We start from the raw sequence: 27,442 nt of genomic DNA, 5'->3' as shown, positions 1-27,442 counted from the left end.
CAAAAAGCAATGGATAGGAAATAATCAAGGAGAGAGCCAACCAGAAATAAAGAGAAATTTCCCCGTCTAACTAGAACAATTAATAAGTGGAAAGGCTTGCCTTCAGATGTTGTGGGTGCTTCATCATTGGAAGGTTTTAAGAAGAAATTGGATATCCATTTGTCTGGAATGGTATAGAGTTTCCTGCTTCAGCAAGGGATTGGACTAGAAGACCTCCAAGGTCCCTTCCAACCAGTGGTGGGTTGCCCCTGGTTCAGACCGATTCGCAAGAACTGGTAGTAAAACTGGCGGGAGGCCCCGTCCACTGCCCCGAATGGCATAATCGGTGATCTGCACATGCGCAGAAGCAAGGCGCATGCTCAGAAGCAAGGCGCACATGCTTAATTCTCTCGTGATCCCATTGCAAACCAGTAGTAAAGGTAAGTAGAACCCACCCCTGCTTCCAACTCTGTTATTTTGTATTCTACATTTGAAGATAGACCAATCACTGAGCAATTCTTCCATTCTGACATCAAATCACCTATACCTCTATGTATATTTCTGGAAAACATATGTCAGAAACACATAAAATTTGTTACAGAATGGGCCTTATGTTTTTTTATTTAAAAACAGCCTTTACTGCCTCATAAGGGAAACAGCAAATAATTTCCTTTTTTCATCATTTAAATGGTATATACACCAGTTGTTTTCTTTTTAACTCATTTTCTTTTGCAGTGCAAAATTGTAGTTCCCATGACACTTTGGATACATTATTATACTGAGCCATTTCTTTTGGAGGAAAATCTAATTAACTGTGCCTGCTTGTACCCAGCCTGCCAAATGCCTTGTTTTATCATTTCTGAACGAACAACTGATGTATGGTGTTAGCAGAACTGTGCAACAGTAATGGGTATATGCAAAGATCAAGGTAAGGAGCATGCATATCTGATGCTTCCTTATTATCACAGCAATGATATCTACATGCCTCGAATCTTGTTTAAAATTAATTGTCTTAATTAACCTTCACTCTCTCAGCATTGCTCCCTTTAAATTTAGCCAAATCTTCTGAATTCAGTCACTGGCTGTATTCACTTAACTTGGTCAGATAAAAACCAAGTAGCTGCTTTTGTAAAATCTGGAAACTTTATTAGAATTAAGATTCCCACAGTTTTAGTGGGAGGCTTGCTTTATTTCTGGTGATGTAACAAGTTGTTTGTATCCAGTCTCTTTGGTTAGTTTATCATTTAATGTATTCAATTCAGAAAATGGATTAATTCAGTTATCAAGTTAAATGCATTGGGTTCAGACATCACACTGATCATGTGGTTTCTTTGTGGATAATTTGGTGAACTGCAAACTATGTAAACATTGCTTGTAAACTAGGGTTTATGATATCAATGTGTGAAATTTTTCATCTTGGCTTTTCACTGGATTACAGTAAAAATAATCCATGGCTTAGTACACTTTCTACAAAAGATCAAGGGGAAAGTGAATAAAGACAAAACTTGTTAATGGTTAACAACTGAAGCATAAAAAAAAAAAGCTGAAGTCTTGATTTTTGTCTGGGCAAGAGCAAGCTTTTCAAATTAATGTCTTCAAAATCAGAACCGAAAAACCATCCAGTGATTCCAAATGAAGATTATGCAAAGAAGCAGAAGAAACAATAGCTCATATACTCAGCTTGTGAAAGAAGAACAATCAGCCACACAAACTGATTATAAACAACAATTTATTTTTTTATTTTTTTATTTTATTTTGAATTTGTATACCGCCCTTCTCCCTGAGGACTCAGGGCGGTGAACAGCCAAGTAAAAACATCAAGTACAAATATTAAAATACAGTTAAAATATACATATATAAATTTGGCCCCATTAATTAAAAACAATAAACAAAACACTTAAAAACACTTAAAAAAATTAGGCCAGCCCGGCTTGCTGGAAAAGGAAGGTTTTAAGGGCACGGCGGAAGGCACCGAGGTCTTGGATTCTCCTTATCTCTGGAGGCAATTGATTCCAGAGGGTAGGTGCCCCCACAGAGAAGGCCCTCCCCCTGGGGGTCACCAGCCTGCACTGTTTGGCTGATGGCACCCCGAGGAGGCCCTCTCTGTGGGAGCGCACGGGTCGATGGGAGATTGTCGGTGGCAGCAGGCGGTCTCGAAGATAGCTAGGCCCTATGCCATGGAGCGCTTTAAAGGTGATAACCAACACCTTGAAGCGCACCCGGAAGACCACTGGGAGCCAGTGCAGCTCGCGCAGGAGCGGTGTTACATGGGAGCGCCAGGCTGCTCCCGTCACTACCCGCGCTGCTGCATTCTGGACCAGTTGGAGCCTCCGGGTGCTCCTCAAGGGGAGCCCCATGTAGAGAGCGTTGCAGTAGTCAAGGCGAGAGGTGACGAGGGCATGAGTGACTGTGCACAGGGAATCCCGATCAAGAAAGGGCCGCAACTGGCGGATCAGGCGAACCTGACAAAAGGTCCCCCTGGTTACAGCTGTCAGATGTTCCTCCAAGGACAGCTGCCTATCCAGGAGGACTCCCAGATTGCGAGCCCTCTCTGTGGGGGCCAACGACTCGCCCCCAATAGTCAGTGATGGAGTCAACTGACTATATCGGGATGCCGGGAGCCACAGCCACTCAGTCTTGGAAGGGTTGAGCCTGAGCCTGTTCCTCCCCATCCAGATCCGCACAGCCTCCAGGCACTGGGACATCACTTCAAGGGCATCGTTGGGGTGGCCTGGGGTGGAGATGTACAGCTGGGTGTCATCAGCGTACTGGTGGTATCTCACCCCAAAGCCACGGATGATCTCGCCCAGCGGCTTCACATAAATGTTGAACAGGAGGGGCGAGAGGACCGACCCCTGAGGCACTCCACATATAAGAGGCCTTGAGGTCGACCTCTGCCCACCTGCCAACACGAACTGCGACCGGTCGGAGAGAAAGGAGGAGAACCACCGTAATACGGTGCCCCCCATCCCCAACTCTTCCAGCCGGTGCAGCATGATACCATGGTCGATGGTATCAAAAGCCGCTGAGAGGTCTAACAGGACCAGAACAGAGGAACAACCCCTGTCCCGAGCCCTCCAGAGATCATCAACCAACGCGACCAATGCCGTTTCCGTGCTGTGCCCAGGCCTGAAACCCGACTGGAACGGATCTAGATAGGATGTTTCCTCCAAGAATTGTGGAAACTGTCGCGCGACCACACTCTCAACAACCTTCGCCAGGAAGCGAAGGTTGGAGACAGGACGATAGTTGGCCAATATTGCCGGATCCAGGGACGGCTTCTTGAGGAGAGGCCTCACCACCGCTTCTTTCAAAGCGGCGGGGAAGTGACCCTCACTCAACGAAGCGTTGATAACACCCTGGAGCCAGCCTCGTGTAACCTCCCGGGAGGCCAGTACCAACCAGGAGGGACACGGGTCCAGTAAACATGTGGCCGCACTAAGTCTCCCCAAAATCCTGTCCACATCATCCGGAGTCACAGCATCAAACTCCTCCCAGGTAACATTCTCAAGACTATTCCTCGTCACCCTGCCCTGATCTACCCAGTCAGAGTCCAAATCCCCCCGGATCTGAGCGATTTTGTCATACAGGTATTGTCCGAAATCCTCCGCCCTGCCTTCCAAGGGATCCTCCCGCGCTCCCGGATGGAGCAGGGAGCGGGTTACCCTGAACAGGGCGGCCGGACGATTCCCTGATGACGCAATAGAGGCGGAAAAGTAGTTAAACTTTGCCGTCTTTATCGCCACTAGGTAGGTCTTAATATGCGACCTTACCAGTGTTCGGTCAGATTCAGCGAGACTGGCCCTCCAACCACTCTCTAGGCGTCTTTTCCGGCGTTTCATCTCCCTCAGCTCCTCGGTGAACCAAGGAGCCGCGAGGGATCGACACCGGGTCAGAGGCCGCAAAGGCACGACTCGATCCAAGGCCCCACCAGCCGCCCGATCCCAGGCAGCTACCAGGTCCTCGGCCGAGTCGTGTGCCAGATCTTCAGGAATTGGCCCAAGCTCCATCTGGAACCTATCAGGATCCATCAGGCGCCTGGGGCGGATCCATCTAATTGGGTCCGCCTCCCTGCGGCGGGGTGTAGCGGTTCGAAGGTCCAGACGAAGGAGTGAGTGATCTGACCATGACAAGGGTTTCATGTCTATATCCCCTATAATAAGACCACTCAACCACTGGCCAGAGACAAAAATCAGGTCCAGCGTGTGTCCCCCCCTGTGAGTGGGGCCATGAACTAACTGGGTCAGGTCCATGGCCGTCATGGAAGCCATGAACTCCCGAGCCATCTCTGACGTTTCACCAACGGACGGCAGATTGAAATCACCCATGACCATAAGCCTGGGTGTATCAACTGCCACCGTGGCTATCACGTCGAGTAGCTCGGGCAGGGCCGTTGCCACGCGGCAGGGAGCCAGGTACGTAAGCAGCAAGCCCATCTGAACCCCATGACCCCATCTCACAAAGAGGGACTCACACCCGGCAATCTGTGGCACAGTGGTCTCCCTCGGACCCAGACCTTCGTTAATAATAACCGCCACCCCCCCCGCCCCTCCCCTGGGCCCTCGGCTGATGGAATGCTCTGAAGCCTGGTGGACACATCTCAACCAGAGGGACCCCTCCCTCCGGGCCCAACCAGGTCTCCGTAATACCCGCCAGGTCCGCTCCCCCCTCTTGAATAAGATCGTAAATGAGGGGGCCCTTATTTACCACGGACCTGGCGTTGCACAGCATCAGCCGGAGGCCCAGGTCCTGAGTATCTGAGCCACCTAGTATCCGAGGGGAGCCTTGAGGACCGGGGCGTGCAATCGCTCTCAAGTAGCGAGTGCGCACCCCCGGCACAAGATAAGGTCAATATAACAATATAGCACAGTCACTAGAATGATTCATTGGAACATCTGTAAAAATTATCATGTGGCGGTAATGAAAAATTGGTGGGAGTATGTAATTGAAAAAGTAGTCAGAAATGACCAGATTCAAATATTGTGGGGTTTCAGAATACAGATTGATAAAATCTTGGCTCATAATACACAGCAGCTATTTTTGAGAAGGCAAGTCTCTCGTGGCAACTGGTGTTCTCTCATGGTGGCTTTTAGTGTACCATCATATATTCTTTAAATTCCAAATATGTCCCCCAAAAGACTGTGAGCCCCTGGATGAAAATGGGGCAAATTAATTGTAGCTACATCTTATTAGTCTTTCACACATTGGACTCTGGGTAAAAATGGCACCTATTGTTAAGAAAATCACTCTTCTCCAATAATAGTTACCTAACTTTGGTGCAACATATGCTAGTTTCTTCAATAAACTCCCTACTTTTATGCTTTTTTCTTGCCCACACATTTCTTATATTATGAAGGGGAATTCAAATCCTTTCAGGTAAATATTATCTCTTGCCAAATTACTCTGTTGTCTACTGCAATGTATTTTTCTACCAACTTCAAAGGGTTTAAAACAGAGTGGGGGAATTGAAGCAAGATATCAAGGCTTTGTACTTCTGCATTAACAACAGATACAGATTCCCTGAAGAACATTTAGAGGGTGGGGTGGGGGAGCGGTCTCCTTGAAAAAGTGCTTGGCTTTTTCTTTTGTTTCTACTATAGATAGTCCTCAAGTTACAACCATAATTGAGCTTGCCCTTCATGGTCATAATTTGTGATAGTTGTAAATTGGGTCACCCATGTGTCATCCAGATCATGGTTGTCCCAAAGGTGCTTTTTTTAGGAGACAATTGGACTTTCTTGTTTTTTCTTTGAAGACGTTTCGTTTCTCATCCAAGAAGCTTCTTCAGCTCTGACAGGATAGTGGGGAATATCTCATTCTTGGATGAGAAGCGAAACATCTTCAAATTAAAAGCAAGAAAGTCAAGTTGCCTCCTGAAAAAAGCACCTTTGATTCAAATACAGTCATAACTATGGGATCTGACAGGGAAGTCCATTATAACTTCTCTATTTTCTTTAACAAATCTTGACCTTAGCAGTTTATCAATTGTTAACTGAATGGTCATAAGTCAATGACTACCTGTACTCCATTTTCTGTTTAGCTCCATCTTTATGCTAATATACAAATGCCATGTATTTCAACTAATCAAAATCAGATATAAGGACTAACAGTATGAATTGATTAATTGTTAAGCTCAACATTTGTTAAAAGAAAATAGAGACATAGACTTCGGTGGTCTATGCACAAAATGAAAAAGCAGCTTCTAACAACTAGTAGCCCAAAACTGGATGTTTCAAAATGCGTAAAACAGTGCACCCTTTTTTTCTCCTCACCTACAATGGCAGGGGAGACAATTATGGCAACTCTGAATTCTGGGGACTTCAACTCTCAGTGACTGACTCAGGAATTCTGGGAGTTGAAGTCCACAGGTTGTAAAGTTGCCATGGTTACCCGCCCCTCACCTAAAACATGCTTTATGTTGAGACTTTGACTGAAGCATTTAAATGACAGACCAAGCAAAGCAAAGCAAAAGAGAAATCAGATGGAATGGATAGAGGGTGAAAGAGGGAAGGTTGGTAAATATATCTTTTTTATCATGGCATAATGAGGTACATAGGAAAAGTTGGTCAGTGCAAGAATAACCTGTTTATCCAGTCTTGGAGTAAAATAAGGCACCAGCCTTACTTAATTTGTGGTCTTACAAAGTACTGGACCTCCCAGCTGGCATGGCTATAATCATGCTAGCAAGATAGAATAGAAATTATATCTCATACATCTGGAGGATTTTATATTACAGAAATCTGGTCTAATCTATATTTTGTTTACAAAAGTAATTTTGTCTCTTATTCTTAATAAGAACATTAGAAACTCACTTATATAAGTGATCCTATTGTCTCTCTAGTTCAATGTTGTCTAGTCTGATTGGTGTCAGCTGTCCAAGGTCATGATCTATTGCCATCACTTCCTAAATAATCCACCCATGGAAATGAAGACACCAGAATTTAATTTTTTATCTACTAAGGTTTTGCGTTCTCTCTGTGACCCAAGGAAAATTTGCATTTTTAGGATGATATCCAAACCCTTGACTTCTATATCAGATAAAGCTACAGCTTCTGGAGAACTGGGAAATAAGTTAGGTTGGGAAGTAGCTAAACAATCTTGGAAAAGTGGTTTTAGCACAACTGCAGGACACAACCTATTGTTGACTTCTAATTCTGAGGTATAACTTCAAAAAGAATCATGATAATTAAAGTTAGTTTCTGTTCCATAAAAATTGTTTTGCCAGTTCAGAAAATAAGATAAAAAGCTGAAAGGCTTTCACTGCACATAACATTTTGAATTATAATCATCCATATTTCCTGTTCTACATTTCTCATTCTGTAGATTCAAACAGCAGCAACATCCTGATAACAGATTCTGAAATCGGAGTCAAATCACATTGCCTCCTGCTTCAAATTTTGTGCTACATGGCACTTCCTAATAAATTTCAAATTCCCAGCAGAATTTGAAATTAGTCTCATTTCTGTCTTATTTTAAACATTGCATTTTTTCCACCCAAACAAATATCCTTTTATTGGTAATATGTCTTTTTTCACATTGTCATTTCTTGCTTCCAGGAAACCTGTATTTTTCATTGTGGTTGTGAATATCAAAATGCAACCTGACAGATAATCTGAATGAATCTGTTGTCCTTGGTTCTCTTAACCATCTGTCTCTCTATTATGTGACAGAAACTCAAGCCAAGTGGCTGACATGTGCTAAGAACAAAATTAAATTGTCTTACCAACACTGAATTGACCCTGATTCTGTGCCATCTGATGTAGCTTACTTATGAGATTTTTTTTTCCAATAAGAGGATTAAAAAAAGCAGAGAACATCATCGGAAAAAAAATGAAATGTCTGAAAGAATTAATTTGGTGTGTGTTTTTAGTATCTCCATGGAAAATGGAAAAAAAGGCTATTTTCCCCAATGAAAATTAGATTGGCCATAATTAATTTAGGCAATATTAGGACATTCAGTTTCCCTTGTTTGTTTGTTTGTTTTTTCATATTTGTGGAAATCTGGCAAGATGGTTTTCTTTATCATTTTTGCATATCTATCTAAACTCAGATATGTATACTGGTACATATTTTTTCATGTATTCTTACAAATTTTACCTAATGTACAATACTACTTTCAGCAATTTTTCCATAAAATAGTGCAGTGATGGCTAACCTTTTTGCCATCGCGTGCCAAAAGCGGGGGGAGTGCAGGGGGGGTCACGCATGTGTGTGCCCATACCTATAATGCAGGACACACACACCCCGCCCTGTGCTCCCGCTGCTTTTGGCATGCGATGGAACGGTGGGCCCAGTAGGCCCGTTTTTCGCTCTCCCCAGGCTCCAGAGCCTTTCTAGGAGCCTGGGGAGGGCGAAAACGGCCTTTCCCACCCTCTCAGAGGCCTTCGGAAGCCAGAAACAGTGTGTTTCCTGACTTCTGGTGGGCCCAGAAGGCCCAAAAATCAGCAGAACTGAGCTCGCGTGCCCACCAATATGGCTCTGCATGCCACCTGTGGCATGTGTGCCATAGGTTCACCATCACGGATATAGTGCATAGTTTTATACATTATTTTCATGAGCTCCACACACTTCTCATACTTTTAAAAATTATTAGTAAGTTACATTGCAAAATTACATTGTCATTGAGGTTTTTTAAATGTGTTTAAAAATTCATTGTTGAGTATATTTGAATTCAAATTTGTAGTAAATGTTGTGATTCGCAGTTCATCAGAAAATGCAATCTTCAAAGCCAGAGACATCCCTAGTGGATGGGACCCGCAACACTCCTTGCGTCCCTGCTCTAGTGGGTTGGGTAGATGTGACTGGCAAGAGACGGTCTCTCAGATAACCTGGTCCCAAGCCATGAAGGGCTTTAAAGGTGACAACCAGCACTTTGAATTGCACCCAGAAGCAAATTGGCAACCAATGCAGCTCCCACAGGAGAGGTAATACATGTGCATACCGAGGTCTGCACAAAATCATGCAGGCCGCTGCATTTTCCACTAACTGGAGCTTCCAGATGCTCTTCAAGGGCAGAGTGTATTGCAGTAGTCAAGACGGGAAGTGATTAGGGCATGAGTGACTGTGAGTAGGGATTGTCGGTCCAGGAAAGGGTGTAACTGGCCCTTTCTGGCCCCATAACTGGCCCCATAACTGGCCGACCAAGGGACTTGCAGCCCGCCGGTCCCTTGGTTGGTGCACTCTGTGCAGTCTGCACAGCACAGGCGAGTTGATTCCCTGTACAAGCAGCAGATGGAGGCAGAGGCGGGGGAAGGCAGGTGATCCAGATGCACCATGCAAGCCATGGGAAAGCCGATTTGTTGGGCCAGAGTGGGTGGCCAGCCAAGGGCCATCTTTCATTCATTTCATTTCATTTTATTAAATTTGTATACCACCCTACTCCCGAAGGACTCAGGGCGGTGAACAGGCACAAAATAAAACACATAAATACAAAAGTTAAAAAACATAATTAAAACCAAATTAAATAATTTTGCCCGAGACAATTAAAATTCCCAATAATTTAAAACAAATTAAAATTTCAATTTAAAAATTTAAAAGAAGGGGAGAAAATTAGGCCAGGCCGGCCTGCTGGAATAGGAGTGTCTTCAAAGCATGGCGGAAGGTGCGCAGATTCGGGATCCTCCGTATCTCCAGGGGGAGCTCGTTCCAGATAGTAGGTGCCCCCACAGAGAAGGCCCTCCCCCTAGGGGCTGCCAGTCGACATTGTTTGGCTGACGGCACGTGGAGGAGCCCCTCTCTATGAGAGCGTACCGGCCAGTGGGAGGCTGTTTGTGGTAGTAGGCAGTCCCGTAAGTAGCCAGGTCCTAAGCCATGGAGCGCTCTAAAGGTGGTAACCAAAACCTTGAAGCGCACCCAGAAGACCACCGGGAGCCAGTGCAGCTCGCACAGGAGAGGTGTCACTTAGGAGCGCCATGTTGCTCCCATAACCACCCGCGCAGCCGCACTCTGCACCAGTTGGAGCCTCCGGGTTCGCATGACAGCACCGGCAGCAGATGGAGGCAGAGCTGCAGGGCAGACGGCAGGCAAACCTGATGCACCATGCAAGCTGCAGGTAAGCCGAGACGCGAAGATGAGCCACCTGTGGCCACCCGCTCCAGCCCCCCAACTCTGGTTTCCCGCAGCTTGCACTGTGCATCTGGATTGCCTGCCTTCAGTCCTGAGCCTCTGCCTCCATCTGCTGCTGGTGCCACCACGCAAAGTCAAGCCTCCCACAGCTGGCTGCTGCTCCAGCCCTCCAACTCTTGGCTTTCCCATGGCTCACACAGTGCATCCAGATTGCATGCCTTTCCCCCCCCCCCCCCATTTCTGCCTCTGCCTGCTGTTTGGACAGACAATCAACTCACCTGCATTGTGTGGGCTGTGGCTGCTGCCAGACACCATCGGCCTGCGCATGCTAGCTGCCTCCTGTGCTGACCAATCCCACACCCTTTCATTAGGATTTATTTTGGGGGTAGGACTTATATTAGGCACATGCTTAAAAAAGTCAGGCTATGGTTTATTTTTGGGAAAACATGGGTATATTTTAATTGCTCAACCACATGAACCCAATAAATTTGAGCAATTTCCAGATATAAGCAGTACAGGGGTGGGTTCTACTTACCTTTACTACCGGTTTGTAATGGGGCTGCGCGCAAGCGCAGAAGCTTCTGTGCATGCACAGAAGCATTTTGATGACGTTGGGTTCAGTGGGCAGAGCCTCCTGCCGGTTTTACTACTGGTTCTATAGAACCGGTGCGAACCAGGGGCAACCCACCACCAAAGCAGTAATACTTATCTGGTAATTGTCTCACCAATTTTTCCCTCCATCACACCTCAAACATAATCCCTCTTCAAGTATCTACCTGAACATCTAAAGAGCTTGAAAATGGGCACAGAACTGTACTGAATTCCCTGCCCAGAACCCTACTATTTCTGCTCAGCTCAGAGTTCCCATATTAGTTGGAAAGTTAACATTTGCATTCAAGCAAATATAACTAAGCTCTTCAGATTTCCCAGCTGTAGGTTTGAAAAGAGAAAGAGGTGGGATCAGCAAGTACATCCAGTTCCCTGTCTACCTTATACTCCACCAGGCATTCAGCAGAGAGCTTGAAGACTTCCATAGTTTGAATGCAATATCTTTCCTTCTGCAGTCAAACTCATGATTTGTTTCTTCAAATTCAGAACAAGTCTAGACACCCTGCCTCTTCCTAAAGTAAGATCTGAGCACATGATCACATGCCTCTTGTTTGAGTTCCTATCAGATCTTTAAAAGTTTGATCACAAAAGCTCCAGTTCATTTTTATATGCAGTGACACTGGGAAAGATGTAAGTTATTTTGTTGGAAGAGAATAAATGTATTGGATGGCTGCTTGCTAAATTAGTATTAGTATTCCTATTAGTATTCAGTGCAAAAACACAGACAGTACAGAGTTAAGTATTAACTCTTAATAGACTTAAGAGTCCTAAAAGGCATCAACTAGACTGATATTCTAGATACTCTACATTTCCCCATTCTGTTTTTAGAAGATTCAAAAGTATGTCTGCCTGAAAACTCAGCAAGTGCCATTTTGAATGGCACTTCTCATAATTCAGCATTATCCATGTATTTTGAGCTACAGCGCCTATGCAGCATAACCAGTAACTCAGATATGGGGATTATTATACAAAATTTTTGGAGTCTGCCTGATTTAGGTAAAGTAATAGCAATACTGCTATATACTGCTTCACAGTGCTTTACAGTCCTCTCTAAGCGGTTTACAAAGTCAGCATATTACCCCCAACAATCTGGGTCCTCATTTTACCCACCTGGGAAGGATGGAAGGCTGCGTCAACCTTGAACCTGGTGAGATTTGAGCTGCCAAATTGCAGTCAGCTGGCAGTCAGCAGTAGTAGCCTGTAGTACTGTACCCTAACCACTGCGCCACTGTGGTTCATACATAAAGTTACATAAAAGGCAAAGATCACATCTTTAAAAATCCAACTCAGACCCACCATAATACTAATTATTATTATTTTTAGCTTTTTAAAGGTGAATTAATACTGTCTGTTTTTGTTTTGTAATTCCTCTAATTCCATAAAAAAAGGTTAGTTATAGTTCTGGCATTTCTAGAAAAGGAGAAAAGAGACACTGTTAATTCTGGATCATGGGAAAATATTTTTCAAATAAGCACTGCTAGAAATAGATTACCTACAATCTGGATGAAGAAATAAGATTTCAATACTACATGACAGCAATTTGGAGTCCTTCCAAATATCAAATGTAGCCTGCGGCAACACTATCTTTCAATACATTTATTGCTCTACTGTATGTTGGTAGAATAAATTCAGTGGGGCTGCATTCCTAAAAATACTAACTTTGGAATCAGCACTACTGTATTGTTTCTGTGTGACTTTGTTCCCACTAAATATTCATAGTATTGCATTGTTGTGTGTCGTTTTCACACCATGCACACACTTTTTAAACTGCATATCAAATATCCAAGCCAAATATTCAAAATTATATTAGTTTTCAGGATTCTTTTGCCTTCCCCATCTATTTCATTACTTCGATGCATGTTTTTAATCATGGATTATTGAGTGAGGCTCAGTAGCTTAGTTCACACCTACTTATCCATAAATCCTAGTTACAAAGCAGAATGCTTGAGAGCTTTTGGACTCATGCTGGAGCCCATCCTCCAGCACGAGTCCGAAAGTTCAGAAAACTGACCCAGATGGGATCCTGCTACATTATCCTGGGACGTGGATATTTGCTTTCATTCATCAGAATGCTTGAGTTTATGCATCTTCCTTTGTGAATCACATTATGATGTAGCTTGATGGGTAACTCAAAATACTGTGCTTCCGAAACAGTTTGTTGTTTTTCTGTCTCATACGCAAACACACAAATGCATGCACACATGCACAGACATTCATACACACATTTATGCACTAGGAAAGTCACCTTCTCAAGCTGATCCCTTTTGTCTTCCAAGCCAGCCTGTGACAATTAATTTCCATACAAGGACACTTTTTGGGCTTTCACGAGTCATTATCAAGTAATTTGTCTGAAAAGGATAAAGGCCAACTTCTATAACAATATGACTTTAATTTCAGAGAAAGAAAGTGTAAGTTTTAACATATCTACTATGATTATAAAACATTCAGTGGCAGGATGGATAGGTTGCAATATAATAAGTAGCTTTCCTAACTGACCTGTGCAGCAGATGCAAAGCCAGCATTCAGTTGTGCAATTTGAGGCATCAATAAGACAGACAGACAGACAGACAGACAGACAGACAGACAGACAGACAGACAGAACAGAGAGACACAGACAGAGAGATAGACAGACAGAGACCGACAGAGACCGACAGACAGAGAGAGACAGACAGACAGACACAGAGAGAGAGAGAACAGAGAGAGACAGATAGAGACACAGACAGACAGAGACAGACAGACAGACAGAGACAGAGAGAGAGAACAGAGAGAGACAGATAGAGACACAGACAGAGAGAGAGAGAGAGAACACAGAGAGAGACAGAGAGAGAGACAGACACACACACACACACACAGAAAGAGAGAGAGAGAGAGAGAACAGAGAGAGAGACAGGCAGACACAGAGAGAGAACAGAGAGACAGAGAACAGAGAGAGAGAGAACAGAGAGAGAGAGAGAGAGAACAGAGAAACAGAGACAGAGAGAAAAAACGAGAGAGAGAGAGAGAGAGAGAGAGAGGGAGGGAGGGAGGGAGGGAGAGAGAGAGAGAGGGAGGGAGGGATGCTTATCCTTTAATTTATGACATTTTCACAAAGACAGCTTCCTTTTAACAGTCATTTGGGTTCCAACCCCTACTTAGTGCAAGAATTTGAAATCATGACTGAGAGATTTCTCCTGCTTCTGCTTGAACTGTCTCCTTCAGTAAATGGTTGATCTGCTCATACTATTGAGCAGCACTTTTCTTCTCCAATTTCATCCTGTTTTGGCTACTTTTAACATCTGATCAGCATTCCCACTGCATTCTACAGGATCCCCCCCGCCCCCAGTATTTTTTTAACTACCTTTCTTGCTAACACTCCATTTCTTTGGCAACGTCTCTTCTGAACTCCATTTTCATTATTCGTTTTTATTTAATTTTTATTTTTTCCCCTGGCAAAACTCACCTCCAAGTAATGGACTAAGATCAAGAATTCTAAACAAAGTCAAAACAATTAAGTGTTGCTCTGTGAGGGAGATGTACAGTTTCTAAATCTGATGTATCAATAAAGGTAAGTTAAGGTAAAGTCTTCATGTTGGTCTTGGCTCCAACTAGGATGACACCAAAATGTTAAAATTTGCATTGTCACAACAGAACACAAGTTCTACATTCTGTACTGGTATTATAGCATCGCAGACAAGAAGAGAAAAGGTGAATTCATGCTTTTCCACTTTCTTCCCATTCCTCCTTCTTTCTGTAGATGTGTATAATCATGTAGTTTTCTTGACAATGGTATGAACGGCGTTTGCAAGCACATTCTCCCAAGATACTTTTTTTCAATTTCACAGTCAAACCTACAAACCTGAGATTTCCTGACAATTTCCCATCCAAGTATACTAATGAAGTCCAACTTTGCTTGGCTTTTCAAAATCAGCCAAGGTTGTCTAAGCATGCTCGCACAATAAAAATAATTGAAAATCATTTCATATCAAGCTAACAAAAATAAAACCCAGATCACTGCTCAAACTTCCCAAACCATAGGAATTTGAGCCACGGTGGCGCAGTGGTTAGAAGAAGGCTACTTCTGCTGACTGCCAGCTGACTGCAATTTGGCAGTTCAAATCTCACCAGGCTCAAGGTTGACTCAGTCTTCTATCCTTCCAAGGTTGGTAAAATAAGGACCCAGATTGTTGGCACTAATATGCATCCCTGACCTGCTCCCGAGTTGTCATAGGCAAGGGGGATGGGAAACCAAAGAAGCAGCATGGCAGCTGAAGACAGGAGCACATTCTGGACCTATCTGTCTCAAGGCTTTCTCCCAGGGCGAATGTGATTGATGACACACCCTGGGGGGAGGGGGGGAACAAGGTCATGATTGGGGCCATAAATTACGTGGGATCAGAATTGGCTTCACTTGGGAACATGCCGACATGAAGCTCCTAATAACTAACTGGATTTCTTTTAAGGCTTGGCTTGAGACTCATGATTTAATTAGGGTATCCATTGGAACCCTGACAGCGAGTCTGTAAACTGCTTATAGAGGAGTGTAAAGCACTGTAATGCGGTATATAAGTGGTATTGCTAATTTAAATGATCTATTCCAGTATTGGGTCTCCTTTGCAGTTAGAATCCTAAAGGAAATCCCTGGCTAATATGACCCTTTCTTAAAGTCCTAATATTCAACTCTTATAGCCTCGCACAAATCAAGATCTTAAATGATGGGAGGAGTTTATACAGGCAACCACCAGGAATAGTACAAGCCAGTACAACTGATACCTCCTTCCCAAAACCCTAATCAAATAGGCAATCAAATAATGGGCATATTCTGAAATAAGGGGAGAGAAGGGCTTTGAACAATAAAATGTAAATATTTAATTTTTATCAATCTATTATATCACAGGATGCTAATCCATGAAAGGCAGAAAAGGATTTCATTACCTTCTATGGGAAAACTCAGAAGATCCAGAAACTGGAGTTAACAGGGAGATTAGATTTTGCACTAGGAAAAGTAAAGAAAGCAATATAGATGCTGCAGCTATTATAAATAAACTAAATGAATGTTGTTTAATTGACTCTCAAGAACTTTTATAAACAGCCATTGTCCAAACTTCTCCAATATTATAAAGAATAAACTGACTGATTGCAAAGAGCTAAACAGTTTGCAAGAAACATTTTGGATATAATGCTATAGGGTACAATTTGGATGAAGATAAGAAGGAGAGAGGCACAATAACCAGTAATCAGCTATGAGTCTAATTGTGTGGATGGGAATACAAACAGTGTGCGTGACTGGTGTGCATGATTGCACAGATATCCCTTATATGTTTGAGAAATTTCTGTACACGAATGATGTGAGTATTATACATATAGTTTAGTAAATAACAAGAGTGCAAATAATTGATGAAAATTGCAAGAGCATATGTACAATACAGGCATAAGAAAGGAAGAGAGTCCTTGCAAATAAAACAAACATATGCTTCTTAGCAGTGGTGGGATTCAAATAATTTTACAAACCGTTCTCTGCCCTGGGAGTGCATGCCATGGTGGGCGTGGCCAGGAGGTGTGACAGGCAGCTCTCGGCCTCTTGCACCCACGTGGGAGCAAAAACGGGCTACGGGAGGGAAGCGCCGTCCCCCACGCCCTGTTTTGGGCCTAGGAGGCCTCCCTGAAGCCTCCTGGGAGCAAAAACGGGTCATGGGGAGGGTGCCACACCCCATTTTGGGCCTAGTAGGCCTCTCTGCACTTACCTGGGAGCCAAGATGAGGCACATGGGGACTCCTGGAAGGGAGGGGAGGGGCCAGTCAGCAGTTTAACCAATTTGCTCAAACCGGTCCTAATTGGCTGAATCCCACCACTGCTCTTAGTCTGTTGTGTGCATGTTTATCTCCCTTGCACTATCTTCAGGTAGCATTTTGTCTCACCTGACTACTGCCCTTCTTTGATCCCAGGGGCTGGGCAGGATTAGGACTTGAACAGAAAAGCATAGGAAATATCAGTACATAAGGGTTAGGCTGGGAAGTGAAAACACTTGTCAGCATAGTTGTACCCCCTGGGAATCACTTTTGACTTTAGATCATCTTATTTTTACCATACATAGCATGGAAAAAATACTATGCAGGCTTTTATTTGTATAAAAAGCATTAAAAGGTTTTAGCAAGAATTGTTTCTTATGATATGTTTATCAAGTAAACTTAACCTGATACTACATAGAAAGGTAATAGAAAGCCACTGAGATAAATGGTAAAATAAACAAAACATTTTGCATCTCATTTTATCAGAGAAATAATCCTAATTCCACAATGAAAGAGTGAAATCAAATCTGAAAAGGCCACTCATGAGAGTCATTTGCAGTTTTAGATCAAGGAAACATCTTATGAAGCTTTCCAATCAGACAGCATTAGCTCCATCTCAGATTTAAATATATGACTTGCAGAGTCAAGGGGAAAAAATGAAAAATTGGCGCAAATGAAATAAGAATGGCTATAAACATGGATAAATCTTGAGTCCATTAGCTCTGGCATTCTGCCACACACTTCTTCCAGTAATTCATGATGCACAATTATTAGTATGAAAGGCTACAAGGCAAAATAATAATAATAAAGTAAACAAGCACGAAGCACATAAGAAATCAAAATTTCACACAAGAAACCAAATTTCTTGACTCTGAAAAGCAGAAATGTTGACCTTAGTACAGAGGAGTCTTCAGAGTAGCAAAGGGACTCCCCTAGTCAGAGTGTGCTTACATTGCTAATTTGTCATATATACATTATTATTTGAGGCAAGAAATAACATGGAATCCAGTTCCATATAAGAAAAGGTGATCAAAGAACTAAGCGAATCTTATTTCAGCCCCAGTGATAGGTAGCATTCCTCATCATATTGAAGAACAGAAGACCAGTTTAGGAGAGCAGAAGAGTCTATACGTACAGAATCTATATTTGTGTGCTCCTATGTACAGTATATGTGTCTATATATCTATATGTATATGTGTATCTCTCCAAAAATAGAGGAGAAATGAACATCACTGGTTCAAAAGATACAAAGAATGAATTTTCACCATTGGCACCATTCTGTACATTTCAATTTAAGGCAAATTTCTCATTCTGCCTACCGATAGGCCAATATTGTTCAAAAGAGCCATGATTCATACAATTTTTAGAGCAATAGATTGTGGAACATGTCTAAATAATGTAGAAAAAGCTATGAAAATCTTCCATTTCGTTGACCAGCTTTGCAGGCCTTCATATTCCAGACAGAGAAATCCTGGCCTCATATCTTCAGTCAGTTTGGCAGATGAGAAAAGCTGAGAGAATAAACTTGCTCTATGGCAACTTCTACGGCGAGTATGACATTTAGCGAGTAACAGAGTCTTGACTTATTAAAGTGGGGAGGAGGGAAGAACCTTGTCCATTCTCAATAACCTTTTCTCATACTAAGCCATAATCTTCTGCTTGAAATATCACAGGCATCTCCTCAGCAACACCTTGCGTTGCCATGAGGGCTGTACATAATCATAGTGACGTGGTAAACTATGCCCAATGATTACTATTTCCGACATATTTCTGAACATAAGCTAAATGGGTTGGGTAACCAAAAGTCATGCAAACAGCTGTCAGAAGGTCATTTACAAGATGAGAAGCTTTTAACAGGCGTTTTGGCAAACATTCAGTTCTGGCAGGAAAAGGGCTAAAAAAAGCGGGCCTGTGATTACCACCCAGATCCTATCAGACTTGCCTTATATATTAGCACCATGATGTACAAGCCACAGCAGTAAACAGACTGATGTTAAAAGTCAGTGGCTACATTGCTATAGAATTGACAGTGTTCAGTCAATGATCACCTGCAGAATTACATAAACTCACTGGTACCATGCAAAGGCACTGATGGGGCAGGGAAAGGCTTATCTTTAACCTTAGCAATCCCAAATCCATGCTGCAATGCTATTTTTATTTTTTTTTAATTCAGCATTTTTAAGAAAAAGAGAACGAGGAAAAGAAAAAGAAGAAAAGGCACACAAAAAGAGGGGAGTCAGAAAAGGAAGAATAAAGCACATGATAAACAGGAAGTTTGCAATTTACTCCCTAAAGGGAGGGGTAGGAGCAGTCTTCTGATACACAAAGGAATGTCATAGAGAAGAGGGAGTAGAATTATTCTCCTAGCACCTGAGGATAGGACAAGAACCAAAGGTTGGAACTCTACAGTGAGAGATCCAAAAGTTAAAGAAGGAAGAATTACCTGTCTGTGAGAGCTATTAAGCAATGGCGCAACCTACCTCCTGAAGTTGTGGGTGCTCCATCATTGAGATTTTTCAAGAAAAGTCTGGATAGCCATTGGTTCAGAATAGTATGAGAACAGTGGTGAAATCCAAATTTTTTTACTACCAGTTCTGTGGGCATGGCTTGGTGGGCATGGCAGGGAAAGGATACTGCAAAAACTCCATTCCCTCCCCACTCCAGGGGAAGGATACTGCAAAATCCCCATTCCCTCCCCAATCCTGGAGGAAGGATATTGCAAAATCTCCATTCCCACCCCACTCTGGGGCCAGCCAGAGGTGGTATTTGCCGGTTCTCCAAATGACTCAAAATTTCTGCTACCGGTCTCTGAACTGCTCAAAATTTCCGCTACTGGTTTTCCAGAACCTGTCAGAACCTGCTGGATTTCACCCTTGTATGAGACTTCTCACATTGGGCAGGGAATTGAACTCGAACACCTTCAAGGCTATCCCTCTACCAACATCATAAAACAAGGTTACAATGTTCAGTACTTCATTAATTAGTTTAAGCAACGGAATATGTTACTTTTTTAAAAAAAATTACCAGTCGTTATTAAAATGCAAGTAATGCAGTATAAATCATAACATTAGATTAAGAATTACAATAATTTTTGTTTAAGCAATAAAACTTTTTTAGAATTGACAATGAAGATATTGAAGTGGTAGATCGATTCTGCCTTTTAAGATCAATTATATCCTCATCAGTAAGGAAAATATTGAGAGCCATGAAGGTCTTGGAAAAGATATTTGACCAAGTTCAAATGATCATAATTCAGACACATAATGCAAAGACCCAACTCTCTGGGAAAGGCTATAATGCTGGGGAGGGTGGCAGAAAAGAGAGGAAGAGGATGACCAGCAGCAAATGGATGTTTATAGTAGTGATAAGTGCATCATTGGAAGGCCCGGGCAGATCATCATGGAGAAGATCTATGTGATTGCTAAGAATATACACTGACTTGATGACACATAATTAATCAATAAAATCAATACAACCTCTATGTTAAGAGAAGCCCAAATTTCAGATATAATACCAGCTTGAACATAGAGTTCTACTCCCAAAAATTGGTTTCTACATTGAATTAAATTCTTTGCCAAATTTACTTTCAAAATACAAAGTTACTTTAGCTGATAGGTAAGTAGTGATTACTTTCCAAAAAGAAATATAGAGTATTCTTGGAACACTTATTGTATGCAAAGCTTATTCAATATACTTTGAGTTTTAGCACTATCTTATAGAAAAATAGCAGGCTGTAAGCCAGTCAAATTGGTGGCCCACTGGCCGGATGCGTTACACACAGGCCACACCCACCGCAGCTCTGCAAAGGCAAAAAATGTCGTGATACATCACAATACGGCACGTGACACGATCAAGTTCGTGCGGTAAGCGAAACTAAACTTTTAAAATTGGTTTCATTCTATTATAAATAATTCTGTGCTTACTGAGCTTTACAACACTGCCACCAAGTATGGGAAAGTTATTCAATGTGATGAAATGGAGCACATTTTTAAAGCAACCGTGTCCCACCCTTTCACAGATATTGGATAAGAAGCCAAGAAAAAAAGGTGGAGGTGGGCCAGAAATCTCTTGGAATTAATAGCAACAATCTCATAGGGTGAGATTCTTGGGAGAGGCCTAATGATGCCAAATAGTGGTTGATTAGATGAGGTTTAGCGGCTTGATGGTCTCTAATTATCTCTGGGGTTGCGCACAAAAATTGGTTCTATCATTCACTCAAAAACCCAATCAGCCTCAAAAGGTATTAGAATCTAGATGATCCTAACTGATCTTGGACGTTGGGCAGGGTCCGTCTTGGATAGCATCCTTATGAGGATTCTTTTTTCTGGTTAGACCAGGGGTGGGATTCAGCCGGTTCGGACTTCGGGTCAACCAGATGTTAATTTTAATCTGGTTCGTCAAATTGGTTGTTCCAAGGACTGGCTGACCTCACCCACCCCGCCCCTCCCAGGAGTCTCCACACGGCCTGTTTTGGATGCCAGGTAAGTGCAGGGCGCGCGTGGAGGGTCTGGGAGGTCAAAAAACAGGCCTACCAGAAGTCTGGAAATGGACCCATTTCCGGCCTCTGGAGGGCCTCTGGTGCCCAGGGAGGCCATTTTTGCCCTCCTGGAGGCTCGAGGAAAGCCTCTGGAACCTGGGGAGGGCAAAACCACCACCACCCCACTCTGGTGCAGGAGGCTGAGTAGGCCACGCCCCAGTGGCCACGCCCACCCAGCAACCGGGCAGCAAACCAGTTGCTGAAATTTTTCAATCCCACCCCTGGATTAGACTAAATTAAAAAAAGAATCCAAGAAGAAGGGGCTTTCATAACTTTGCCAAGAAAACTGTACATATAAAGACTATGAATCACACTTGACTCAAGGGTGTCTCTATCTTGCATTAAACTACAGGACTAAAAAGGAAAATCATAAAAAACAGTATGAAGCAATAAAATGAGAAAGTCCAACAAAACATATACTTGTTTGTTTTTTTAAAAAAAAACAACAAACAATAAAAATTAATAGTCAATTAAAGGTAGTTAAAACAGCAGGTCCTAGATAAGGAACAAGCAGGTACTAAGCATTGTGAAAGTTCCACCAGAAGGGAGAGGAAAAAATAGCTGCTACTTACACCCTTACAAGATGGTTCCCGGGTGATTAATTGCATTTCATTACCTTTTTCCTTTGCAAAACGTTCAGTGCACCAGAAGGTATTTTGAAACTACCACCATCCTCTGACTGTTGATCTTTCTCAGAACCAGATTAGCCACATGGTCAGCATCATCTAAACTCCTTCACTATGAACAGTCATCTGATGTATGTCCTCCAGATCGGTCGTGTCTACAAGACCACACGCAAGATTAGTGCTTCCTCTTCTTGGCACATCAGTGATACAGCACAAAAAGTGAAGATCAGGTAAAATCTTTTGCTGTAAGTTATATAAAGCAATTATCTCATCAGTAATTGCAATTCATGGAACATAGGGAATCAAAAGAAATGGAACAAGCGGTATTGGTGAGCTATGCTGATCCACTTGACTCCAATGGCAGTTTGGAAGGCAAGGCTTTCTGTATTATTGTCCTGTCAAACCCAGGGCTGGCATCTTCTGCCAGCTGCTTCCAGTCAATGTTTATTTATTTATTATTTATTTGTCAAGAACGTATTAGGTAATTTATATAGGTATAAGCATGAATTGAATACATAAAATAGATACAAATAGAGGAAATATTAGGATGGGGACGGTAGGCACGCTGGTGTGCTTATGCACACCCCTTACAGACCTCTTAGGAATGGGGTGAGGTCAACAGTAGACAGTCTTAGATTAAAATTTTGGGGGTTTAGGGAAGAAATCACAGTCAGGTAGTGCATTCCAGGCACTGACCACTCTGTTGCTGAAGTCATATTTTCTGCAATTGAGTTTGGAGCTATTCACTTTAAGTTTGTATCTATTGTGTGCTCATGTAGTGTTGTGGTTGAAGCAGAAGTAGTCATTGACAGGTAGGACATTGTAGCAGATAATTTTATGAGCTACGCTTAGGGCAAACCGAAGACGGCATAGTTCTAAGTTTTCTAGGCCCAGAATTTCAAGTCTGGTGGCATAAGGTATTTTGTTGCGAGCAGAGGAGTGGAGGACTCTTCTTGTGAAATATTTCTGGACACATTCGATTGTATTAATGTCTGATATGCAGTGCGGGTTCCAGACAGATGAGCTGTATTCAAGAATTGGTCTAGCAAATGTTTTGTATGCTCTGGTTAGTAGTGTGATATTACCGGAGAAGAAGCTATGCAAGATTAGGTTTACAACTCTTCATGCCTTTTTGGTGATGTTGTTACAGTGGTCTTTGGCCAACTTACCAGTTATATCAAAACCAAACTAAGGACAGATCAGTCCAAGGAATCCAAAACCAAGCTGGGTCCAGTTCAGACCAAGGTATCCTGTAGTCACATCTTTGAAGACCCACAAGATAGGCAGCCCTCAAACCTGGCAACCTCTTAGCTGCTTTGTAGTGATTCCTTTTTTCTTCTAATTGCAGCAGCTACTGTTAAGACCATTAGATATGGACTTAGTTAGATGGCTGCAAATAGCTGCTTTTCCGTATGTTTGCTGCCAGCTAGTTGTCATCCAGGTTTTCACTTCTGCCACCACATTTAAAATTGAATGCAAAGAGAATGATGGCAGGTTCCTGCCCAAGCATGTAATGATGGCTGTCTTTGGGCTATGGCCATTCAGCTGCCACAAACTAAAACTGAGTTATGTGAAAAATACCTGACAAATATGTATGTGACTAATCTCGCAAGAAAAGTGTTCCTACAACCTACTGAACTAGGTGTCAGGTTTCGAGGTCGTCTCAAATAAATTGCATTTCAAACGAAATCTTTGAAGAAAAACTCCCATTTATTAAGCACGACATTCTAACTCCAACTCCATCGCAGCCAACACTGACTCCCAGTCCCCAAAGCCTCCCTTTCTGTTCCCCACTCCCCTGCACTCATTGGCCATCTTCCAAGTCACTCTACCCCTAATCTACTGCTCCAGCTCAAAGGAATTTCCCCCTCCCATCCCATCTCCTAGGGGATATTATCTCCAGGGAAAATAAGTAGGTGAAAAGTCAAACGTCTCTTTCCAGACGCCTCCGCTTCTCCTTCTTATGTCAGCACTAGAGTAAATGCAGCTTGAAGTGCTGACATCAGGCTTTAAATGAGTAGTTTGTTTATTTGGAATGTTGGGGAACACAGCTATTGTCTTTGTATGTTGCCTAAATCAAAACAATTTCTTAAGGCACGGTATTATCTGCGGCATAATCCCCCTAGAGATTCTTATATTTTCACCATCTTACTTGTTTTTAGGTGAGCCCTAAAAATTTGGTTCTTTCATCAAGATTAGGGGATCTGGCAGGCTCTTTTAGGCTGGGAGGAATGAGGGAAGAGTGTTTTTTTAACTGTTCCCTTAGAGCTACTACTTTTTTTCTTACATAATATTGTTCTCTTCTTGATTTTAAAGTTGTAAAGCTGGCCAGAGTTCCTGGAGTTGGGAGGCCTAAAAGTGGGATGGATGGATGGATGGGTGGGTGGGTGGTGGATGGATGGATGGATGGATGGATGGATGGATGGATGGATGGATGGATGGATAAGGGAGAAATTTGTTTTGATATTTGGGTTAAAAGTCTTCAGGATGTTCAAACAAGAGACAATCTTGCTAAACTGTAGTCTCACAAGAATTGGAGTGTCTTCTCTTTGTATTATCAGTAACAGCTGGGTAGGAGTGGTTTTTTCTCCTGGTTGTCAAAATCTGATTAATGCGTTCTGAGTTGTGCTGTGTTTATCACAGATTATTGCTTGCATCATGGACAAAGTAAGACATCATGGTGCCCCTTGATCCAGAAATATCAAGTTATAGCCCCCTACTAGAAAACAAGTCTATCACACCTGATAAAATATTTGGACAAGGCTATCAGCTTCATCTCTTCTTCCATTATAACCAATAGCAAAAGAGACACACAGTTGCTATGGGAAAGCTCACATCCTTTTTTTAAAAAAAGGCTATAAGTAAAGCCAGCAGTCTTATTCGTGCTTAATGAAATTCTGATCTGCATTTAAAAAAGAATAACTACTGCAGTTTGAAGATGGGAAGATTGGAAAAAGAGACAGGAATTATTTTTGTCCTTCTACCTCTACTGTCACAGCTCTAAGTCCTTTTTATCAGAATATATAATATTTCCAGAAATATGGAAGCTAGGGCGGGGGTGGGGGTGTTGATTGGAAACAAATTGAAAAAAGTATTTTTCTTTCTTTCAAATATATCTCTCTCTGTCTTCGTCCTTTCCCCTGCCATTGTGATTTCAGACACAGCTACAACATACAGTACTGGGAAAGCTGGTAAGGATTTATTAGTTGGGTTGGATGTTGGTTCTTAACATTTATAGATTTTTAAAAAATGTCTTTCGTGATAGTCTTTCCATCTCTTATTTTAATATTAACTTTCCATCTATGATTTCCAGACTTTAAAAAGATAAAAGAAAACAGGATTTACTTATATGGGCTTGGTATTAAAAGAAGAGAGCTGCCCTCTTGTGGAATATATTAGTAGATTTCACTGCAGTACCAGTTTTTGAGCTGCACAATTTTCCTTTTTGATATTTCCATTATTCTATAGCACAGTCTGCAATGCCTTCTGGAGCTTATGCCTATATCTGTGGAGCTTATCTGTGTATTTTGCAAAGCAACCAAATTTTTCCAAAGAACTGAGAGTCAATTTGATAGTGCTGGAGGCTGCCCCACTTTAATATGCATACATACCTCTTGCTTGAGCATTTTATTTTAAACCTTTATATCCTGCTTGCTCTCTACAGAGTTCTAGGAAGCTCACTCCCATCAATCAAATTTTAATAAATTGTTGGAAAGCCTTGATTGAAATTATTGGTAGAGCAGCCAAACCACACTCCTATAGGTGTGGGTGGGGCCACAGATAGGCAACAGCTCCAAAGGCAATGGCATAGTCCTGTTTAGTTGTACCTCTGTTGTGCATTGTGACATCTTTTTCACCCCAACAAAACCATGACTGCACTATCTGCAATATAGGCTCCATGCACATGAAAGAGAGATAAATAGATACAATTCCTATTGATATTGATATTGATTGGTTCCTAGTATGATTTGATTGCTTATTTGTACCCTATGACTATCATTAAGTGTCTAAGTGTATAGTTTATTGAATAGCCCGAAGGCCTTTTCAAACAAAACAGAAAAGAAAAAGGGAAAAAGATAAAACAGTTACAAAAATAGCAATCTAAAAATATATGACAGATGACATTAAAATTTTACAATATCAAATTTCAATAGCTAAGTTGCCAAGACTAGATAACCCAAATAGGATAGCTCCTCCCTAACTGAGCTTATCTTCCTTACAATCGATAATTTTTTTTTTGATATAACTGGCTCGTATTGCCGTCATTCTTTTAAGGTATCGAGTGATCGCTCTTACCAGGGGAGGAGAGTCAGCCCTCAACAGAAATGCTAATTTTTGGCTTATATTCCAGTGGGGAAATTTATTTATAATTGGGGACAGATATTGTTTTCTTACTTCTTGATAGAGACTACATTCGAATATTATATGCGCCGTGTCCTCCATGACGTTTACCCCACATATGCATATTCTTCTGTCATACGGGATTTTCCAATAACGGCCGAATCTAACGTTGGTATCTTATGTTCCACTCGGGGTTCTTTGTCATGCCTACTAAAATGCCTATCTATAATCCATGTGCTGGCAACTAGGTATGCCAACATAAATTGTGATGCTTGATGGCCAAATCCTACTTGGCCTCAGTAACAGGTTGATGACTAGAGCCTTGGTAGTACAAGGGTTTAAGGCACCCTGTTATTAAGCTGCTTAAGACCAGCTGCCTGCAATTACTGCAGGGTTCGAATCTCGCCAAGGCTCAAGGTTGACTCAGCCTTCCATCCTTTCTAAGGTAGGTGAAATGAGGACCCAGTTTGTGGGGGCAATAAGCTGACTTTGTATAAATATTCAAAAGGATGAAGGCTATTGCTGAGCACATTGTAAGCCGCCCTGAGTCTTCGGAGAAGGGCGGCATATAAATCAAATTAAAAAAAAAATGATTCTTGACGAATGTATCTCTTTATGTACACTGAGAGCATATGCACCAAAGACAAATTCCTTGTGTGTCCAATCACACTTGGGCAATAAATTCTATTCTATTCTATTCTATTCTATTCTATTCTATTCTATTCTATTCTATTCTATTCTATTCTATTCTATTCTATTCTATCGCACAAGAGCTCTGCCTACTCCAGAGTTAATTGCATGAGAAAAGCATTGCAATCACACCAAGCAGATCAGGAGAAAGCTAGGAACTGCCCTTAGATGGGAGGTTGTTTGCACAGAAAGGACTATAAAACATTCACCTTTCAAATAATTGAGTAACTTTGAAGCACATGATCTTTAGAAGGTTCGTGGACTGCAAAGAGACCTAGAATTATCCTTGTTCTTCAGGCTCAGCAGCACTTTTAAGACAAGCCAATTCTACACACACTTTTCTTGTCAGGAGCTCAATTTCAAGAATTGTTTATTTGGGGACAACTAGAATAGAGGTGACTCTTTTCCCCCCGCAGTGTTAATTTCATGCATTAAATTTCTTCACAGCTGTGTTCCTTGAAGTCCTAGTTGTATACATTTATTGTTTCAAGCACAAAACAATACTTTCACAGGGAGGGTAATACTGAGCAAGAATATTTGCAATTGCCTGGTTCTGGACTACACTCTGCTGGCTTCTTGCCTAATATGTCCACATAGAAGATAAATTATAAAATCAACATTGTATTTGATAGAACTTATATTGGAATCTCGTATTGCCAATCTGCTGCATTGTACATTAACCATTTTTATACACATATAAATAAACAGAAGAGTCTCACATAAAAGCACTCCAATCCATAAAAATATGCTCTCATCGCTACAAACAGCTCTTTCCATATCCTGACTATCCAATAGCTGATGATTAAAGTTCTAATAGAAGAGAATATTTA

Source organism: Pituophis catenifer, unplaced genomic scaffold, assembly GCF_029215685.1.
Source record: "Pituophis catenifer annectens isolate HBS135680 unplaced genomic scaffold, rPitCat1.0.hap2 SCAF_3, whole genome shotgun sequence".
Classification (NCBI taxonomy): Eukaryota; Metazoa; Chordata; class Lepidosauria; order Squamata; family Colubridae; genus Pituophis; species Pituophis catenifer.
The sequence above is the reverse complement of the archived record's forward strand: the minus strand, read 5'-3'. Positions refer to the sequence as shown.